This window comes from Micromys minutus (assembly GCF_963924665.1).
Source record: "Micromys minutus genome assembly, chromosome: 21".
Taxonomy (NCBI): Eukaryota; Metazoa; Chordata; class Mammalia; order Rodentia; family Muridae; genus Micromys; species Micromys minutus.
The window spans coordinates 11,094,556-11,100,907 of NC_137956.1; positions in this window are offsets into that span (position 1 = coordinate 11,094,556).

Sequence of the window (6,352 nt, forward strand, 5' to 3'; positions counted from 1 at the left end):
TTGATTCTTGGGACATTTATGATTTTCTTATTTAGTTGTTGTTAATATTCAGTGAAGCAGAAACAACAGCAGCAAAATGAAATGACCGCTGAAACTAGAAAAAGAAAGAGGCATAAAAGATCACAAGTGGTTTAAACATCAGAAACCAACTCTGCTATTCGGTGCTGGTATCTACACGTTAGATTGCATGTAAATTCACATCCTTGGTCTACCTGAGAACCTCAAGGACAAAAGACCAAATCCACTATTGTCCAACTAGACCAAGCTGTGTTTTGGGGTGCATCTGGAACTGGCCAGCTAACTGGTGCTAAGGCAGAATTTGAGGGAGCAGGCCCTGCCAGCCTCCTAGGCTCCTTTTTCTAGGAGAGATTTGGTGTTCACAGGGACAAGAAAGTTGGCTGTTATGGGCTGTTAGAAAGATACAGTGAACAGGAAGGACAAGGGTAGGGATATACATCATGTGAATGGGTCGAAAGTTTAGGTTGATAAACATGTTTTGCAGCTTACATCAGATGTAAGAAACAAGAACTTAATCCTAATTACAAATAGAAACCTTAAACTTGCAAGGATTTTAACACAGGACAGGCAGCAACTTATTTTGAAACTACAAACAGAAACCTTCACCTGCAGAGGACAAATAGGAATTTATTAACTGTCTTACCTGCAAACAGAAACCTTAACCTATGAGGTATAATTGTTCCTGTTTTGGTCTCCCTGAACAGAGGCCACACACACAGACTCACCTTCTTCTGCAGTGAAATGAATATATAGGAAAGAGATTCTTGTTAATCTGCCGAAATCTCCTCCTAACACTGCTTTCTCATCACGGTTTTCCAAATGAGCCGTCGGCAGGTAACCAACCTAACAGATTGAGCCTTGATCTAATCAAGTACTTAAGTAATGCTCTTGAAGCCACCTTAGTCATATCTTAGTACACACTACGTGGAAACACTGCAGTCTTAAGCCTATAGCCACATGAAACTAGCTGCAAACAGAAGCCAGCTGATGCCAAAGTCCCAGTTCTGAGCATAGGAGCCAGACGCCCAACTCTCTGAACTGGCTTTGAACTCCCTCGTAATCCCTGGCTTTCTCTTCAGGTCTCTACTCTATCTGATTCACACACCAGTCTGTCTTCACAGTTGAGGGCAGATGTGAAGTCGACTAACAATATTAATCACATCCAGGCTACACTGGGGTGTCTCAGATGAGTAACTATTTGGCTCTGATGTTTTGGTCGAAGCTTGGAGGAAAGACTTGAAAAGTATTTAGACTCGCCTCTAGGCTCGCCCATCACTGAAGTGGTACAGAAAATCCTTCAGCGGTTTGTCTCAAGAACTTTGGAGGAGGAAGGAATTCTCCATGGGACTGGTTCTCAGAAACATTTGAGTTTTGTTGTGGCTGTTTAACCAAATTCACAGTTTGATGTAGGAATAAGTTTTATGCGCTCATGAAAACACTGATTTTCTCCCCAATTTCAGATCAAGCAGGCTTCTTGGGGAATATCGAGAAAGAACGTAACTGGAGAGATCATTAGCCTGATTGGCCTCAGGTCTTACACAGCTGCTTTTTTTTTTTTTTTTTTTTTTTGATGTTTCCAATGCGGCCTGACCAGAACTTCAGTTTTGCCTTGATGTTGAACTTTAACAGCAGAGATGACTGAAAAGTGAAAACCACTGACTTTCTTCCATTGTTATTCCATTGTTATTTCCAGAACAGGAAAGGGGGGGGGAACACAACTTTCATAACTTTAGTCAGCATTTATCTCCACCCCTCAGTCACAGCGGTGCTCAAAGGGGCACAGGTGACAGAGGCTAACAACTCACACCTTTGCATCCAGCTCTTGTTGTTTGGAGACACAGGTCTTCTTCACCAAAGACCCCACAATCCAGCTTTCTGTTTCCATCTAAGGACGTCTCCACACCCAGTTAAAGGGGTAAGCTAGATCAGTATGGAGACTATATGTATCCAATCTGTGCAGTTCTCTATTCACGGGCCCTACCTAGATGCAAGTGTGCTGGAAAAAGTCTTATGTGCACGTAGTTAGGAAGCCTTCCGGAAACGTAGTTTTCACAGTCTATATAACATAAATAGCCACTTACCTTCCCCATGGTTATTTTTATGGAATAAGAGCTTTGGCCCTACCCAACTCCCATTCAACTCTGCTGCCCCTGGGCTGCAAGCCCCCTCAGTAGATGGTCACTCCACTTCCTAATGCTACCATGTCCTTTTCTTTACTCTCTGTCTCAACCCAGCCTCCTTGAATGTCTAGAGCAGGCATGAAATCTATGCTGTAAGCCTGCAGTGTTTGCAGAAACCTAGATCCCAGGGACCATCAAGAAGTGTTTGCAGAAACCTAGATCCCAGGGACCATCAAGAACTGTTTGCAGAAACCTAGATCCCAGGGACCATCAAGAAGCATCCACTGTTTGTAAAATGCCCTCTTCACTGTTCCCAGCCTGGGTCTCCACTTCCCTCTCCATCCAGAATTTGGAACATTCTTTTGACATTACTCCTGTCATAAGCTTTGGTGTACACTGTATGCCTGTGGCTAATACTGCTCGTTGCAGCCATAATTCTCCATATCTGACAGTCTAGGGGAGAAAAGCAAACATGCAGAGAGCATAAAAGAGGGCCATGTGCATCTATTCTTAGTTGCTATTGTGAGGAGTCCTGGGGAGATGAGAAGGACAATAAATTGGCTGTGATCTGCCCCCCAAGTCTTATTTCCTAGTCTTAATAAATCTTCCTTATTGACGGAAGAGTTGCGGATGTTTTATGGCGTCCTCATTCTGCATATGTGCAGCCAATGAAAGCCTGTGCTAGAGTGATTCTTGCCATTGTTTAGGGAACATTCATTCATCCAATTCAGCCGGGCACCAATCTGAAGCTAGGACACCCTTGTGAGCAAGGTATGGCTTCCTCTGGGATAGTAAAGAGCTGCAACCTTCCAGGAGGTGGCTCTGTTGCCCAGAACACACTCATTAAATGAGAAAAGCCAGCTCTACAAAGAGCAATTAAATTAACAAGCCCATGTTTTGGCAAGCTCTCCATTCTCCAGGTCTCTCCCAGGGGAGAGAAAGGTAGATTCAACCCAATGTCTGCCCTCAGAGGGATCAGAATTAGTTAAGATTTTCTAGCCAACGCCTTTGCTGGTTATTTCTCAACATTACACATAGCTACTCTCTCAGCATTGGGGACTACATCCTACAGGCTGACATTATGACTGATACTTGTATTAGTCTGTAAAAGGCATAAGAAAGTTTTTAGATGTGCATGTTTTATATTTCATTCCAGCCCTCTCTTGACTTAAGCATTATGCTTCTGGCCACAATGACAGCTCTCCCCAGCTCCTGCCAGAAGACCCTTTTCTCAGTTTCCAGCTTGTAATGCATTCACATCACCAACCATAGCCTATCACCATGGCATATTTTCTTGTTAGTTTATGTTCTGGCATCTCTAAGAATATGCTTCTTAGCCAAGAAGTTGAGAGGTGGTGGCCCATGCCTTTAACCCCAGCACTTAACAGGCAGAGGCAGGTGAATCTATGAGTTCAGGGCCAGTTTGTTTTACAGAGGGAGTTCCAGAACAGCCCCCTGTCTCAACAAGCCATCTGTGTGTGTGTGTGTGTGTGTATGTATGTGTGTACATATATATGGTTTATATATATGTATATATTTGTGTATATACATACACATACGTTTACATATGCTTCTTAAGAATAAAGGTCTTGTCTTCCTGACTCATTGCTATATGTCAGTGTTTAGAACAATGTCTAGTTTACAACAGACATGGGTGAGTGAATGAAGGCAGTATTAAGTCATTATGACTTACTGCTTATTGATTTCTCTTCCCACATTACTCATTGATTTAATTAACAAGCATTTGCTGATTGTCTATCACATGCAAAACACCCCTTCTTACCCCAGCAATCACTAGAGGTGAGAACAATCAAGTCACCATCATGATAACTAGAACTCTACCCAAACCGTCTGGAGGCAAGAAACAAAATCGCTTGGAAACGTGATAGGTGCAAGCGAGGCAATGAAATCTTTGCTACGTATTTCTTTATTAAGCAACCTCATAAGATTGATATCTCTGGGGCTACTTACTCATTATCTTTAATTACAGCTTCCTCCCTACAACTGCCAAACATTCTAACGCATGTTAGAGCTAGTTTCACTATTTAGCTGGTGATTGCTCAATTCTCAATTTATATACATCCATACACATATATGGATATACACATAACTATCATCTGATAGTATAATAGTATGTGTGTGTGTGTTGTATGTGTGTGCATGCACGCATGTGCAGGCATGATACAGCTATATATTTGTATTCCAGGATTAATATCCCTTCTGATTATTACTCTAAAAAAAAAAAAGCTAAAACAGCTAACAGGTACTGTTCATCAATCCCTTAGGTAACCATATTCCTGATCATATAGAGAAGCCTAGGAAGTTTGAATTTACATATAGACATTCAAGGTCATTTCTGCCTCAAGAACAGGAAACAGAAAGCTTTCTAGGAGAAGGACATTTGCACCCAAACCATGGTGACCTACAAGAGCTCAGACAAGTCTCCATTAGTGTCTCTGTCATTTCCCTTATGGGTAAAGACACTAAAGACAAGTTGCTCATGGCCAAGTCCTGAGTGAGAGAACGGTGAAGCTCTCTAGGCTGGAGTCGCCAGCATATTAGGAATGTGAGATATTGTTTAAAGAAAGAAAAGGTGTCAAATTCTGTGGCAGGGATACCTAGCTCTGGCTTCAGAGGTCGTCACAGAGGCTTCCTTCTGAAGATGACTTAGTGGACTGGCACCCGACCCTAGGGTGACTTTAGGAGCCAAATGCAGAAAACAGTATGGCTATGAATAGAGTTATCACTGATGGTCCCCCGCCCAGGGATGCAAGCTTTGAAAAGACAAAAACTGGCTCCAACAAAAACCTATGGGCAATTAAGATGTTTCCTCTGATTTGTCCTGAGACCCACCTCATCATGTAGGTGCCATTGGTAACTTTCAGGCCACGGACTCTGTCTTCCTGCACCTGCCTCCGCGCATTCTCAGGGAGAGAAGACCTGCTTGGCAGTTATTGGAAGCTTAGGCTCTGGGCTAAAGAAAGAAAGAAAGAAATCAGGAGAGAAGTAAGCTTCATCCTTGCATGTGGGCACATGAGTCTCTGCCACAGTAAGTACCGCCAGCACACTTGTGTACAGGAAGTGGCTATCATCAGCAAGGCTTTGATGATTCCGTCTAGTCTTTCTTTGGAGCATGTAGTGTCCAGGGCTTCCAGGTTGGCTTCTCTGCCCACACTCGCCCTTTAACGTTTTTCTCCAAGCACTGCATCAATAATATCTTTGCACTTTTGCAGTGAGCCAAGTTGCAGAGCATGATTCAGCTATCCCTGGCCTCCTCTACTCTCAGCCCCACTGAGGCTCTATCCGGGTTTCTGCGCGTCTGTTTAGAGAAAAGAGTACTCTGGCAAGATTCAATTCCATCAGTCACGGTGCTCGGACAGAATACTGGCAACCAGAAGTAGAGTTATAACATCCTTAAGAACCACAGAGAGCCTGCTGACTGCCATAATAATAATAATAATAATAATAATAATAATAATAATAATAATAATAAACAACTCTGGAATTCAGTGACAGGTGCACAGTACCTTAGATTGGTAACTTTTCTGTTGCTAAATGAAGCACAATGACCAAAAACAATTTATGGGCAAGTTTGGTTTACGGAAAAGAAGAATAAGAGTCCATTGTGGCTAGAAAGAATGAGGTCAAACAGCAGGTATGGGGTCAGGAGCAGCACGAAGCTGAGAGCTTACATCTTCAAACACAGCCTTAAGCAGAGAGAGTACACTAGGAGTGAGGAGAGGCTGTGAGCACTCAAACCCCATCCCCAGTGATGTACTTTCTCCAGAAAAGCTCGGCTTCAAAGGTACAACAGCCTCCCCAAACAGTGCCACTAACCCGGGGGCCAAGTGCTTAAATATCTGAGCCTCTGGGGGACATTTCCCATTTAAAATGCTACAACCTTGTTGGTGTGGACTGAACAGTATATCTAGCTCTTTGGGTCCCCTGGAGATTATAGTTTCTACTACCAGGGCTGATTTTATAATAAGGAGTCAACATATTTTGAGAATAGAAAAGGAACTAGCCAGAAGATCTTTCTGGCTGGGTAGATGAAGAGAGTGCCGTGTGCATTCAGGTACATTTACGCTTGCGTATAGCAGATCACACAGCCTTGAACCACCCTCGTAGAATACAGTCCTCTGAAGCTACAAGCACTATGTTAGGTAGCACTTATCAAAAAGGCGAACACATCACAGGATGCGGCTCAGTAGTAC